This window comes from Rhinolophus sinicus, linkage group LG07, assembly GCF_036562045.2.
Source record: "Rhinolophus sinicus isolate RSC01 linkage group LG07, ASM3656204v1, whole genome shotgun sequence".
NCBI lineage: Eukaryota > Metazoa > Chordata > Mammalia > Chiroptera > Rhinolophidae > Rhinolophus > Rhinolophus sinicus.
Genome location: NC_133757.1, coordinates 118,195,927 through 118,213,318, shown reverse-complemented (window position 1 = coordinate 118,213,318; position 17,392 = coordinate 118,195,927). Strand labels below are relative to the sequence as shown.

Below are 17,392 nucleotides of genomic sequence, written 5' to 3'. Positions count from 1 at the left end.
TAATTCAGATATTAGATCAATAGATGATAGATAGATAGATAGATAGATAGATAGATAGATAGATACATACATAGATACATAGATGTACATGAAGAAGATATGAGGTGGGGTGTGTGTTTGTGTGTGTGTGTGTGTGTGTGTGCGCGTGCTTTGAGCAACACGTTTAGGTCTCTCTAGCACCCTAGCAGCCAATTCTTTCATTATTCATAAATAGGTCATTTTATCCAAGGAAGGGCTTAAAAGGCTTCGTAAGTAATTTGAACAAACAAGACGGGTAAGGGACATTTGGAATAAAGAACGTTCTTACACTAAAATAAATGTGAATGTGATAACTAAAAATAACGACACTATCCATAATTACAGAAAAATAATCAGACTGTCTAAGACTCGATAGAGAATTATTTAAGCTAGAAATGCAAAACAAAGGAAATGTTTCCATCAGTGCAGGAGTAACCCCTGAATAATTTACAACTGCCTTTCGTTAGGGAAGCAAGTAATTATCTCCCAACCTATCAGCATAGATTATCAGGTTTGTGCATTTTTATAAAATTGCTTTATTATAATTATTATTATGATTTGTAAATTTGCTGCTGTTCAGGGACTTTGTTTGGTTTCAATGGCTTGCACAAGGTCATTCTTTGGAGACTTCAGAATTCTAGTGACAAATATCTTCCAAGTGCCTAACGTGGTTTTCCCACAATGATTTGTGTGCTTTAAAACTATATTTATTATTGCAGTTCCATGCTCGTAAACCAAGGATTAGATATTCCTTTATGTCTTTACAGATTTCAGTAGAATTTTTTTCAGCAAAAAAAAAATATATAGTAATATTTTGGTTAAAAGGCAAGACATTTTAAACTTTTATTTTAAACAGAGATTTTCTGTTTCCGTTAAGTGAATTTTAAATAAAGTCACAGGAACTTGTTTATTCAATAAGAATCATGGTTACAGAACAGAACTTATTTACAGTTTTATTTTATAATGTTGTATTTCTCTGGAAGACTAACTTTTAGGAATATATTTTGTAAAATCACATACTGCTTTTTTCAGTTTTATATACCAGATATCAGTGAAATCATATGGTTCTCGACTTTTTCTGTCTGACGTATTTCGCTTAGCATAACAATTGTTACCTCAATAAATTTTAATTTAAAAAAAAATCACATACTACGTTTTACTTTTGTAATATAGGAAATAAGTCTTTCCCCAAAACACATGTTCAAATTTTACAAGCACAAGAGGAACAAGCTTTGGGGGCAATTGCTTCTCCATTTGATGAATTAAAGTCATATAATTCACTGATCTTTACAGGAAATTCATATATATATATATATATATATATATATACACACATATATATACATATACATATATATACATATATATGTGTATATATTTGTATATACACACACACACACACACACTTACACACACATTTTTGTTGTAATTGAATGGGTTCACAGAGTCTGATGGCTAAATTTTGAATCGATCTCTCAATTTGAAGTCTTTGGAATCCTTAATGAATTTCACAATATCATCACCATCTGTCAATGCTGTTTACTTTTGTTGTTACTTATGCTTGAGTCATGGTAAAATCACAATCTTAGCAAAGTAGGTACTATGAAATTGTCTATGATTGAAAACTATAATAATCTAATCACTAGTTTGTATTATGTATAATACCATGTTATGTTTCTTAAGCGTTTATCATTTTTAAATTCACAAAATGTAGTCATTACTTGCCATAGCTCACTGAACCAAAATATTGAATCAAATAATATATCACACTGAAGACAGAATAGAAATAACAAAACACCAAGATCCTTTTACAATCTTGTTTATTCACAAATTATTATTTTTGTCTTTGATGCTTTCCTTTCTTGTTACAAAATATATTTAATTTTACCTGAAAAATACTTTTCAATTGTATCCAACGCAAATAATCTCTAATCAGAAAGATCTTACCTAGCCAAACAGTTCTTCCATAGTGCTAGGCTTAAGGTTTTCCGCATTAATTTCTTCATTGACATGAAGGATTAGTAAAACGTCTCCTGTGCATTCTTGTAAGCAGAAACCTTAAGGCAGTGTTCTTCTAAGTGTTTTATCTGGAAAATAATTTCATGGTATATTTGTACTTTTTTACCAAAAATAAAAACCACTCTGATAAATAGGTCTTTTTTAGAAAACATTATTATTCTTCTATCTTGTATTTTCTACATTCTAGAAGTAGAATTATAAATGCTAGATCAAGTTTGTCTCTTTACAAAAATACAGCATGGTGTGAGTGGCTGCAGCAGCGTGGGGCCCTCCATCTCCCACTCGGGTGGATCCTGACCCCATGTTCTGAACATCTTTGATGTAAGAGGTCCACCTGTAGAACAGACCCCCGAGTCACTACCTTTCATAACCCTTTAAAATCCCAATGGGATGGAAGCAGAGATGAGATGTTTAGTGCATATAATCCAGAGTTACTATTTGGATTACTGGTCTATGATCATTTGCTGAGTCAGTTACAGAAGCTGGTCAATTCAATTACCCATTGCTCACAGCAATGTTAAGCTTATGTAAGGATATTGGTTTAAGAGACCTGGCACACTAATGCAAATTGTCAGAGAAAAAAAAAAAAGGTATTTACAAATAATAGCATCAACCCGAAATTTAAACCTTGTTGTTGAGGCAGCTGACTCGTTTCTTAGTGAGCATACATTTTTGCTTATATTTTCATGGTGTTGGCTACACAATCAAGTTTAATTAAATTGTACGGGTTGTAGGAAGATCCCTATACACCTCCATATGTGTGCTTGCTTTGCAGTCATATGTTGATCTAATTACTTCTTCAAAATACTTAGGCAGCTTCTCACATCCATAGAGTTTCTACTTAGGAGGCATTTCATCATGCACTAATCTTACATCTCAGACTACTAAGTAATTAAAACTTTTCTGGCTAAGAACCTGCATTTCTAATATATAATCACTTCTAAATTAAATTTATAATCAATTAATCATTCCTCTAATAGTAATAATCATTATTATGATTATTTTTCTAATTTTCATAATCATTTCACAAGTAGCAGAAAATGTCACAGCTTGTTAGAAGTTTAAAGGTGACACGGGCCTCACCTATGTTTCTTCCAGGTAGTAGAAGGTATTAAGAATGCCAACACATTATTATAACTCTTACCTATCCCCGTAGTTCTTCCCCATGAAATATGGACTGCTTCTTGTTCCATTCAATAAACAAAGACCACAAAACATGCAGTGGTGAAAGAAGTTCAGATTATTGCTCAAGGTCGACTTGAATAAAAAACCCACCTGTGTAATTATTAACCGTGACAGTTGGAATAATTTCACCACGCCCTGTGAACATCAATTCCTTCTCTGCAAATTACAAAAATGAGACATCACTTGCCACTTTACCCTCATGTGTATGTAAAAATGCATTTTACAGAAAATGTCAGCATTCTTATTTGCAAAGACATTGTTTTTATTCGTAAATAACGTTCTGTGTAGAAAAAGAAGTGGTAACTTCTAGACCATTGCTAAGAAACTGGTATCTATTTATTTTTTTAATAATTAATTTGAAATTCTACTTGTAGTTCCCAGGAAGAATAACGCAAAGTAAGAATTCACCTGCTTTGAAATGAAAACTACAATAAAGTCCCTTTTAATTTCTTGACATGCATATACATTTCTCATATAAATAAGAATTTATCTTTTGATTTTTTTTTTTTAATTACTGATGAATTACTTTGTATAAGAACTGAACAGGTCTCAAACTATGTGTGGATACTGAAGGTAAATAATTCAGTAGACACATACTTTTACAATTTTATTTTGACCAGACACAGAAATAAAATAACGTTTGTTTTTATGCAGTAAATCTAAGGTGAATTGGTGTTAGTGATGATTAAAAAAACAATCTGCATTTACAAATAAAATGAAGGCCTGATACTCTACCAAATCATACTGCAGGAGTAAACTTGAACAACCAAACCCTCATGGATGAAAAGTTTGTGCTGTCAAGCATAGTCTTAGAAACATGCCATAAAATCAGTACTATCCCAAATTAAATTCAGGAAAATATGAATGTCAGCTTCTCTTATTGTAAAATAAAAGAAATGAAAAGAACAAGTTCAAGATATCATTGTTTAATATTTTATGATCCTTCAAATGGGTTAAAAATGATTCAGGCACACTCACACACACACAGACACATACAATTACACACTATCATAGAATATTTTTGTATAGGTATATAATTTATAATGCCATTCAAACTTTAATACAAAAATATTCTGTGATTGTGTGTAAATGTATGTAAATACAAGACATTCTGTGTTTAAACATATTGAGAGAAACATTAAATATGTATCTCATTAACTTATCAGAATTGGCAGTTTTATGAGTTTATTTAATCATTCTTTAAATTGTTACTATGATTTACTTTTCAAAGACTTTAATTGTATGTCTAATGAAATTAAATAAGTAGAGGAGAATTTGCAATTAAATATTTTAGAATTTTGATAAATGTTTATCATCTTAGTTAAAAATAAGTGACAGACATTCATTGTTTTTCATTATGGAAAAGGGTGTTTCTCTTGTGGTGATAAGTGATACTATTGTTTGTCACTTGCCAAAACAATTGTACTTCCTGATATGTATAATTTAATATCTCACCAAGAGTGATTATAATCTGATATACCATTGTACACTATCGTAAATGAACACTTTCAGAGAAATTTTCAAAGTAATAATTATAGTGTTGAGAGAGGACTATGCAATTTCAAACAGTGAACTCTTGAGGTACTGTGGATATAGATGCCAATTCCCCTGCCTTTCTTTCTGTAAATTATAATCTGGAGATTATTTTCTCTTTTAGCATAATCCGGAGGTAGAAGTCAGTTGGTACTGATGCGAAAAGGGACGCATTCTATCATTCCTGAAGGCTTACCTGAGCTCTGTAAATCCTAGCGCTTTACCTGATACCAAATCTCAGATGTGACATGTTTTCTTGACCAGAGTATAGTTTAGAGAGCAGTTGTGAAATGATTACATATTAGTTATGTGTGTAGCCTGGAAAAACTACACAACACAATAGCTTGAGCATAAAATATTGCCATTGATTTGACATCCAGAGGCACAGAGAGGAGATTGTGTTTTGAAGAGCAAGATTTTTAAATTGCAGATTTTTTTTTTCAGACTGAACATTCTCTGACTACTATTTCTTGTTATCCCCTAAGCTTAAATATATTGTTGTAAAATGTAAAGCCAAGTTGTAAACTTTAAGGTAAAATGAATAAGTGGTAGAAGAATTAAAGACTAAGTATAAATTTAACTTTTTTACATTACTCAAATTTAAGGATTTTTTAGTGGTGTGAAATTGATAAAACAACCAGGTAAATTCATTTTTTTTTTTAAAATAACTAATTGTAATCAACTATTTAGCCTTTTTGAAAAAAAGTATTTTACTATGAGTAGAGCCCACATGAGGTTAAAAGAAAAAAAAGAGTAAAACTATTTAGAAGTAGAGTTTTGTCTATTGGGGTTGTTCCATAAATTTTGAGAGCAAAACATATTTTACATAATAATAGCAATAATTTAACACTAATTTATATAGTAAGATTATCTGTATTATATGTGTATACAATGAAATATTACAATTCATCTCTCACAACCTCTTTATTTCCTTTATTATAAAATGTGTTACTTCTTAATAATTAGTTATAGTATTAATTATCTCTCTATCTAGACATGCCACAAAATTTTTAAATAATGATAAATGTCTTGTTTACTCTTTCATTTCTGAACCCCAGCAGAGTACAATAGAGTATAAACTCTACATAGTACTTGACTGGCATACCACTTAATCTTAAATGCATCTCTTTCTAAAATAATTAGTTTTTGAAAGGTGATTATATCACTTACTTTAAAATACATAAAGACATATAAAAGTGGTATTGTGAAAATTATTTAATTTAAAATACATGAGCAAAATAAAGTGGGTATTTAAAAATTATCAGAACAAGAACTTACTCTAAATTTCTAGCTCTCTATAGAGTACATAACTTCCATAACTTTGGATCTAATTACCAGATATTTTTTCTCTCTTATTGAATGGAAAATTGTAGTACAGAAAATAGATATGATTTTCAAAGTATTTATGAGTATCATATACATTGGTAAAATTATTTTTATTTTAATTGGTTTGTTCAGTGTTGTCTATCAAAGTTGGTTCTTTATTGTATTTTCATATTTTTATTTTCTTGCTGAACAAGTGCTAATTTTGTTTTTGAGTATAGGCTTGTCATCTATATTCTTAGGTTATTTTCACAGTTACCAACAACGGAAATGAAAGAATTTGGTCAAAATAACAATTTCTAATAGAGCATTAGTATGTTATAACTATTGGCTTATCTCTATTGTTACCAAAATGTTCTTTTGGAATTTATTCTATTTTATTTTGGGACCAAAACCAGCATTACAATATGCAGTTAAATTTGGAAAAAAAATAGCCTAGTATTTTAATTTAAAAGTATTTGCCCTATATTACTATTGGCAATAAATACATTGACTCCTATTGTAGTTTACATTTTTCCTGGAATTTTTTTTCCCCTCAAATATAATTTAACTATTGGTAATGTATTATTTTTTCTTCTCTGTTCATTCCAAGTTTTACTTGATATGTGCAATTGTAAGTGATTTTTATTGTAACCTCCTAATTGTTAGTTAAAGTGAAATTTGTCAACAAGCAAGTCCACTGGCACTTAAATATTTGTAGTTAACTAATTAAAGAAAGAAAAACAGAAAAGCAATCATTATTTATAATACTCTTAAGAAATATCTGTTGAATTTTTATGTGATTAATAATATAGAAATATCTCTCAAACATATATTCAGCTTAAAGTATGTATTGATGAAGTATTGCTTTATTAAAAATTATGAACCTATGACATAAAAGGTGTTGGGCTAAGTTGAATACTTATATTGGCTTAACATTAATACTAAATAGTGACGTATAATATCACTAACCTCACAATATGTGTATGACAATGTGCAAAGTGATGTAAGGAATTAACAGTGGAGTAAAGAGAGTGGAAAAGGCTCAAGTAGTTTAGATAAGGAGCTCAAAGAAAGCTTTTGAGCAGACGCTTAAAATAGATGCATACATTTAAGTGGTAAGATGGTGAACTAAGTGAAGATTGAGTTGACAGATTGATCTGAGCAAGCACAAAGGCCTAGTTCTTATTCAAAACATATTATAAATACTGTTTAAAAGAATATATTGCTAATTATTAAGTGGTACACAGCTATAAGGTTTGTTTGTTTTTAATCTTAGCAAAAATCAATATTCTCGATCCTTTCATGTATAACTTAGCTTTTTAACCATTTTTGATCACAGAGCGTTTAAAAAATTCTATTTTACCTATGATCTTTCTTCTGTGGCATCCTCATATATTCCTTTATGCATCATTCTTCTTAAAGTAGTATCTAAGAGGTGTAGTCAGAGTGCTGCCTGACAGCCAGGGTCCCAACTTAAAACCTCCTCTTATTTAATTGAATCAGAAAATGTACGATTGTAGTTGTTTTGGTTTGCTATTTTTTGAAATATTTAATTTTACAATTTATGTATAATATCAAATGCTACTCATATGATCTAAAGGGAAGTAGTCTTTGTTTTTCAGAGATCTTCAAATATTCCTGTATTTTATAGACACCCTTTTCACATTAATTTACTCATAAACTTATATGTACAGTTCTGTTTGTGATGTGCAGAGAAATGCAGAAGAGAGTCAAGTGAAACATTCTCAGTAAGGAGTTTATATGCATCTTTAGTGCATCGTATTTGATATTATTATATTTCAGTGTGTTCAGATTCAAATTTTCTAGGAGGGCTTTTTCTCCTTAATGGATTCACCATTCCATGGCATGAACTTATAAAATATCAATAAAGTTCCTAGAGCTCTATCATCTCACAGATCTTTCACATCTATGCAAATTTTACCTATTAACAGATTTACATCCTTTTGTTAGCTTGTAAATGAATCCAAAGGGAAATATCCCAAAGCAATATCTTTTAGAGTTTCTCATTATTCTTTTATCAGGCATAAGAAACTAATTAATTAGATGCACGCTAATGTGTGTTATATTTAAGGCATCATTCACTTATTCATGTACACAGACATCCAGGAAGTGTTGTTTGCAGACTCTTGCATTTGTCACACTAGTCCACCTGAATAGACTGATGGGCATGTACCTCAGTTGTCTGGAGAAGTTTTCACAATTTTGTCCAATATTTTTAGCACATTACATTTGCCAAGCATTGTGCTAGATATTGATAATATATGGGTAAAAGTAAAATAAAATAGTTTGCAGCCCTTCTGGAACTGTAGTATATTTGTGAGATAATACAAAAGCTAGACGATGACTATACAAAGCATTATGGGAATATCAGAAAGAGATGTAATAATTCTGCTTCTCACTTCACATGTGACTAAGTATGTGTTGTTACTGAGACTGCACTGTGAGTGCTAGAGAAAAGGCAATTTCTGTGACCAACTTTATATGGCTCTCCCACTGGGCGTGTGAGCCTCAATCTCTCTCTATATCTTCTACACACCCGAATGTTTGGAATATGCATGTTGTTTAAATAGTTGACTATTGTTTCTAAGTGCCCTTACATAATGTTCAATTAACCCCACTCCGACTATATACTGGAGGTGCCAAAAAAAATGTATACAAGAGGTTACTTTGGTTAATGTTGCTCAAGCAATAGTTCCCCGTAATCAGAAGTATCTGGACACTGAAGGTAACCGCTTTGAGCACCTCTTGTAATTGCAGGGCTCAAACATGACTTGTGTTCACCTTTTGTTATCAGTAGATATTAAGTATTACAATTTTAATATATTTTCCTTTCTTAAAATGTGTATACATTTTTTGGCATCCTGTGCATATGGAGAAATGGGAGGCACTGGATAATTTTTTAAGTAGTGATCATCTGTAAATTCTTTGGAGGTTGCTGATTTTGTCTCACTTTTCTGAGAACAATAGTTGCAAATAAAGTACTATATTAGGTGTACAAAAAGGAAACAGAACTGTACTAAAGCTTGATTCTAGATCAGAGTTCTAAGTCTGCCATTAACCAATAATTGTGACTTTTGTTAAATTATTTACATTTTCCACATATATTACTAAAAATACTGAATTAAATAGTTTCTAAAATCTAGTACTTTTCTAAAAAAAATTGGCATGTTTATGTAACAGATTTAAAGTTAACGTTTATTGGTATGTGTATCACAATCGTTTATATCTGCCATATTTACTTATTTGTTCTGAAATAAGATTGTGATACAAATTTGAACTGTAGTAGCTTAAATGGGAAGGAGAAAAAAAAATGACTGCTAAGCATTTTGTCCGTGCTACTGGGGAGAAATGCCTCCATTGTTGCCCTCGGAAATCCGATTCCAGATTGTCAGTGGCTGCAACGTGGGACATCCTTGGATATTCTATCATACATTTATTTGTACCTTAGGATTTTCTGATAGCAGTTGTCGATGGTTTAGAAAAAAAATATCTTAAAGACAGTTCATGACTTATGAGTAAAACTTATTTTGGCTACTTAATAAATCCCTTTCATTCCTTGGATTATCATGTATTTATTATGTTTTAATTATTTACTTGGCAATTCTTGAAAGATATAATTTTTAACAGTTGGGGTGTGGGGGAAACATAGGTCATCTGCCTTTGCTAATTGACTTTTCCCAAAGGAAACATAAATTTTCTTGTATCTCATGACAGGAGGTAGTTTTATAAGTTGGAGTAAGGCATCCTGGGAAGTTAGGCTCCTGCTGTCCCACAGAGAACAGGGATGGGGCATTAATGTCCATGGTGCTGTTTCAGTGAGATGATTCCTAGGTCCTTACGGATAGACATTCCTTGGTGGCAAAAACTGTCAAGATGCTTTTTATAAGGTTTACTCGTATGTCTCAAAGGATCAGTGTTTTCTGTAAAAACGGCAAGTTTGGGCCTCAAGTAAGCAAGAAGCCTGTCTAAAGTTTAGTCAAGCTGAGGGGAACTTTAAGATGCTTTTGGTCAATATTATAGGCTTTCTTATATGAGCTTAGAAACAGGAATTTGCCAGCATAATTTTCTGTCTTTCCTCAAATTTGCCATGTTTCTAAGGCTGCTTAATAATATGTTTGGTGATAGAATCATATTAACTTAGAACATGAAGATAAATGTGAATGACCAACCAATTTGATGACACACACTGACTTGTTTTCTCACCAGTGTAATAATGAATAGCCTTCTAATGCCTGTTTTTTGTTACTAAATGACCCCTTATCATTGCAAAAAAATAAGAAATCCTAGGGTAGTAGTTATTGAGCACTGATTAAAGTGACATGGTTTTTCTAGCATCTTTTGGAATTGTCAGGTTCATTGGGACTAATTATGTTCACAAATGTCACCAGAAAAAACTTAGTCTAAAAACTGATCTGTTGTGCCTAAAAGAATCATAAGTCACTCAACAAATTTAGCAAATTCTCCTATTTAGCAATAATTATAGTTATATGAAGTTAATAGATAGGTAGCTTTCAATTAAAACAACTTCTCTAAGCAAACATTATTCATGATCACTCATTATTTCACTATTTAAAGAATCTGTTTGGGAATTTTAAAAGCTACAGTATATTTTTATAGGCCAACCAATTTTGTTTTCAAAAGTTAGAATATAATTAACTATGTTAAGTCACATCTAGCATAGTTCATAGTTGAGTACAAATTTAACTTTTATGTTATAATTCCTAAACGGTGCTTAATTGATATGTCATAATGTCAATAAAGCTATTAACTTTGTGAATGATCTTATACTTACTAGAAAATTATGAATCACCGGATTTTACCTGCCATCCTTCCCTCCCTGAGAGTTCTCTCTTTACAATCTCTTAAGGTTCTCAATAACATCTCAAAATGTACCCATGCTAGAAGGTCAAATATCAGGACCCCCCTTTGATTTACTACATTATTTGGTCTCATTATTAAATCATTTATAGCATTAATAATATTAATTAGCATTGATTTCATTATTAAATCATTACTACATCGGTTATTTTAAGTAAGAAAGACAAAATATGTCAATGATGTTTTACATCAATAAAATGTAGATATATAGATAGATAGGAAAAGGACAGTACAATATTTTCTAAGACAAATAAGCCATTTAAGCCTCATATTGAGTTTTAAAATACTGTACAAATTAATTATGTATATATAGTATGACAATATATTCTACTTATTGGAAGTTTATTCCTCAGACATCTGTTATATGAAAACTACTATGTAAACCTACTACTTAGTGCCTTGTGTTGGAAAAGCCAGTATGTCTGCATATTTAGAGTCTTTTCTAAGATGGTAAGACAGGGTCACATTGGAAGGGAGTTGACAGTTTCTTATACACATAAAAATATATTTACTATTCAATCCAGGCAGTCTACATCCAGATATTCACCTAAGATAAATGAAAAATAAACATGTCCACACAAAGACTTTTATGAAAATGTTTATAACAGCTGTATTCATAAGAGACAACTTTATTCATAGTAGCCATCAAAATCTAGATAACACCCTAAGGAAAACTAATTAACAATTAATTGTTGTAATCTAGGCAATGGGACATTACATAGCCATGCAAAGAGATGAATCACTAATGATGGAACAACATGGAGACATTGCCACAGCATTATGCTAAGTGAAAGAATGAAAAAAGAACTATGACTCCCCATATTATTTTTTATATGTATAGTTTCTGTTGAATGGAGTTCTAGAGAAAAAAGAAAAAAACTACAGTGATGGAAATTACATTAGTGGTTTTCAGTGCCCAGGACACGTGGTGAGGAGATTGAGTGCCAAGTGGCAGAAAGGAAGAATTTGGGTGATAGAAGAATTTATATTGTTATCGTCATGTTGTGAACAATATGCATCCTGAATACAGGTCTTCTTCCCCTGGCTTCAGTGCCTATGCCAGTATCTTTGACTTTTGGATCAACAGATGTCCAATTTAACATAATGGAAGTCTATATAACATCTCCTTGGACCAAGGCATCCATACTATTTCAAAGGACGTGGGACAATGTGGACTTGCCCAGCTATAAACTACTTACCCAGAAGCTAGCAGTGTAACAAAACATTGTAACTGCTTTTTTTGTAAAGTGCAGCTAAAGCAGCATATCAGAGAGCAATGAACTGTGGAGTTGGGGAATTATATTCCACACGAGATGCAAACATTGAAATAAGAACCATTATGTGGCTGAGACACCAATAACTAAAATGAAAGTGTCCTTGGTTCTGCCACTTAAAATTGAATATTTTGGTATAAACCAGCAACATGCGCCAATCGAGAATAATAATAAGAGTACTCAATAAAGTGTGCAACAGAAGTATAAATTAATAATATATGCAGAATGCTTCCACACTACAGAGGCAAATGATAGGTCCTTGAGATTAAAGCTTACTGTAAACTTCAATAACAGTAATTCTTTAGCCATTGTTAACCACCTTCCTTTCATCACCACTTCCATCTTCACAGTTGACTTAGGTTCCTCCAGAACTTCTTTTCATCTGCTAGTCATCAAGTCATTATCCCTATAGGATTAGTGAAAACCTTTCTTGCTGTTGAAGTCTTTTCTTAAATCCTAAGAGCAAAACAATACGATTTTTTATCCACTTGTTTTTTTCCACAGCACAAGCCTGCAATGCATAAAACATGTGTTTCATAAATTGTGTTAATGCACAAAAACGTACTGAGAAACTATAGGAGGCCCCCATATATTGGTATTCTTTTTCACTTTTGGCTCCTTTTTAGAACATACTCATAAACAATAAATTTGGTACTTTTCAAGGTTAAAAAATACAGAGTCACACAGTTGGCAATGAGCACACCTAGCACTCACATCTTGGTTTTTAGTCCTATTTGCCAAAGGGAAAAAAAAAAAGAGCTCCTTGGAGAAATTTCTGGATTTATGACCGATGTAGGAGATATCAAGATGATCCCAGAGCATCTGTCTTACAGTACCAAAATTAAGGAGGTGCTCAAAACACACACACACACACACACACACACACACACACACACACACAGATTGATATATGAATATGTCAAAGGGGCACATGAACCAATTCAAACAGCTCCCAATGTCCAAATCTAGAAAAATTTGAGCAAGAAAATTCATAAAATAGTATTTGATTATGACCTGCAGTGTAAAATAAAATACATGTTTATGATTCCATATTTACATAAATAAATAATTGAATAAATTAATACATGGGAGGAAAGAGATCAGTCACCCATGCAGTATAATTCGATTTTATCTAGACATTCTGCCTTCAAGGAGTGGGAGCATAACTTCCCACTCTCTAAGTGTAGGCTACACATAGTGACTTCCTTCTAATGAGTAAAATATGAAAAGGCATTAAAAAAGAGAAACCTGACAAACACTACCTTAGACAGGTGTCAAGGTCAACAGCAACAATAATAATAATAATAAAAATCACGTATATAGTGTGTACTCTGGATATGATATATTGAAAATGACACATTACCTCTGTGATCTGCCTTTCAAAAACACACAATCCCAGTGTTGTCATGAGAAAAACATCAGACAAATTCCAATAGAAGGGTATCCTATAAAACACTTGATCCAATACTTCTCAAAACTGTCAAGGTCATCAAAAATAAAAACAAAAACAAATCTGAAAAACTGCCATCTCCAAAGATTTTGTATTTATTTCCTCACACACAAAACTGTACTGGTTTGGGGGGGGAAAAAATTATATATATAATTTCCTCACACATAATATATAAAGCAAAATGCATACTGTATACAATCTTTACAATTTCTTAACATAATAAGCATACTTATTTTTTTTCTAATCTCAGTAGCATAAGGTAATGATGACTGAAATACACTGAATAAGAGGCTTAAGATGTTTTTTAACTTTTATTGGGGTGACATTGGTTAGTAAAATTACATAGGTTGCAAGTGTATAAGTCTATAATACACCATCTCTATACAGTTAAGTCAAACTACATTATGAGAAAGAAAATATAGATTTCACAATAATTTTGCTATTTTTAAATTTAAAAATCAGGGGTTTTCAGTTAAATCTGTTTTCTTCCTTTTTTTTTTTTTTTTTTTTTTTTTTTTTCAGTTAGTTTCTGGCATATAGAACAATATAGTTACCAGACATTTATATAACTCACAAAGTGATAACCCCAACAAGTCTAGTACCCACCTGACACTACATCTTAATAGCTGCTTTTCCATTCCTATCTAAACTTCTTGTATATACTAAAATCCATTTTTGTGTAGTAAATAATGCATTTTCTAATAATATTGTCTCCTTGAAAAAGATGGAGTACTGTAGGTGTTAAAGTGTTTTATATACTTATGTTGATGTTTAGTCTTTTGAACATCAATTATTGTGTTTTCACAGGGAAGATATTACTTTTCAATGTTAAATTCACAAAGCAATGTAAAATACAAGAGTGGTCATGTGTAGAATTCATAGACATCTCAAATCGTGTAAAATAAATTCTAGCACATATATAGTAAATAATTTCAAATTTTCCTCAATGATATATTCAAATTAGGGGAATTTACCAATTTGACACTATCAATATAATTTTTATTTCAAATTGAAAATCGGAAAAATATCTATCACTCCATGAACATTCTAATCTTTTAATCAACCATTCAAATTAAAGAAGTGACCACTTTTATACTGTGTGAGGAAGTTATTATCTAATTATGTCTTAAATATAATAATACTGAACTTATTTTCAAAGTGCATCTTTCAGTTCCTTTACAACTTAATTAAAATATTTGATAATTTGACTCAATATCCTCATGTGAAAAATCCCCTTGGAATTTTTTATGGATTATTAATTATTTTATTCCAAGAATAGTCACCTTTGTATTTAGCACTGTGACTGCACACAGTACTTGTTCGTTAAATAAATGTTGCGTTACTGAATAAATGAATGATAAACTGATACAGGTTGGCATATAGTTAATCAAGGTATACTTGGAAAAATTATCCTCCATACTGATAAGGTTTTCAAGATAACCTCTTTCCATCTATATAATGCTCTGTATTGTGGAAGGATGAGAGGATACAGGAAAGAGATCTGACAGGACTCAGCTTTTAGCTAGCACCAATTGCCAGACTTAAGGATGAGGTCATCTTGTACCTCTTACCCACCCAATCAGCTGCATGTGGAGAAATCAGAAGATAAAACAAAAAACTAAATTATAGACCATGAAAAATAATAAGCTTTTGTTGTTTAAAGATATTAAGTTTTGTGATGCTTTGTTATGATAGATCACCAAAACCATGGTTCTTACTGACTGCTTAGGAATGTTCTACATGGTTTACAAATACTAACTTACTTATTTTTCACAATAACCCTAAACGGAAGTATTGTTTTTATCCCCATTTTAGACTTGAGAAGAAAAGGCACAACAAGGTTATGACTTGCCTAAGATCCTCACATTGTCTAATGAAAGGGAAGTGGCAGAATCTGGACTCAAACACAGTAAGTCTTTCTCTAGAGTTCTCTTTAAACCTCTGTCATTTTATGTCTATGAATATGAAAATCATTTCATTTTTGTTTTCAAACTCTCATTTGGGAATCATATTGATTACAATCAGTGTCACAGACAAAAACCAGATTGCATGGTTAATGAATATTCAAATATCTGTTACTATCCCTTCAAATTCATCAAATTTAAACTTGTTTGCATTCTTAAATATAAATTCATTACAATTACAGATAGATAATTTCTAAAAAGTTAAAATATACTTTTGAGTATTTAGCAATAGAAAAATACATCCAAATGCACTTATCAGAATTTGATGAAATGTAATCACCTCTTTTGCTAACCAAGGAATTCCTATATTAATACTAAAATATTTGAGGCTTTGAGCAGATTACACATTCTGCTATAGTTATCCTATTATTGCAAATAAAAATATAGCAACAATGACCAGCCATTCAGTGTGTACTTACATGCCAAGACTTTACTAAACACTTTACAAGATATAAAGCTTCATTCAGCCTTTAGAACCATCAGGAAAGCAGACAAAATGACTATTCCCTTTAATTTATGAGGAAACTATAGTTGAAAGAAGTTATATAAATTCTCCAAGGTTAAAACACCTGTTAATCTAACTCCTGATCCTATAGAATTACCCACAGTTCCATATTGTAGTATAATTTTTTTTTACCTCAGTTCTCTTTTATTGTCTAATGAAAATAAGAGCTTTTATTTATGAACAATTTTCTTTTTCAATATCTTGGGTAGAGCAGTTTATCTATATAATTACTTACTCATATAATTGCCCAGGGATCTGGGTGTTAAAATGAAGAACTAAGATTTTTATATCAGATCTGTTATGGGTTAGCTGTTTAGTCTTGGCTAAGGTATTATAACACACACACACACACACACACACACACACACACACACACGTCTGTGTGTATTTTAGTTTATGGTATACATCATTCTTTTAATAATTATATGTAATAATATTTCATAGCTCCATCATTTATAGCCAGGTATATCACATTGATGATTTTCTTTTTACTTTTGACCACTGAAAAAAATAAAAGTTTTAATTTTAATGATTCCATTCACTTATGTTTTTTTAATGCCAATTTTTATATAATTATCTAATAAGCATTCCACAACAGAGCCTTCATTCCTTACATTTCATCAGTACTTAAATGGGGGCACACAATGTAAATATTCAGCAATTATTTAAGAAATAATTTTTCTCTGTTTGCATTATAGTCAATTTTTAGTGTTTTGGAAACCCAGATTATAAAGATATCTTTATCAATTATTGACTCTTACATGTGTATTGTACAGTATACTTAATTCAAATTTTACTTATAGAAAATATCAAAAGCATGTGTGTTCAATTAAGTGAACCTAAATTGTTGGGAGTTAGTTGAAAGAATGAAAACCTTTCCTGATTAAAAAGGGTTATATCTGACCAACAAACTTGAACTTGCCAACAGATTATTTTCAACCAAAGCTGGGAAAGCAATGATATATTGTACTATACTCAATTGTCACCTATATGGTTTATTTAAATCTGAGTCTTAAAAGCAGTTTAATTTAAGTAAAAACAAATCCTCCTGACATGCCTTTGAGCATTTTGAGGCTTAATGATGCCTAGCGCGGCAGTGTAATTAACAGTACCCATGATATACAACAATGCTATGTTTTCTAGTGCTGTAAACAGAAGGCTTATGCCAGATTGCTTGTTAAGGTACACACGGTATCAAAGTACACCAGATGAAACAATCCCCAGTAACCATGTAATGAGG

At 31.3% G+C, this 17,392-nt stretch overlaps 1 long non-coding RNA gene across 1 annotated transcript in view; it reads left to right on the top strand.

Moving 5' to 3' along the window:
• Window positions 1-15,592, top strand: part of LOC141572831 (uncharacterized) — a 349,964-nt gene extending 334,372 nt beyond the window's left edge. The window contains exon 3 of the long non-coding RNA XR_012498324.1: window positions 15,499-15,592. This is a non-coding gene — a long non-coding RNA (uncharacterized LOC141572831). The remainder of the gene's footprint in view (window positions 1-15,498) is intronic.
• Window positions 15,593-17,392: the final 1,800 nt, after the last annotated feature.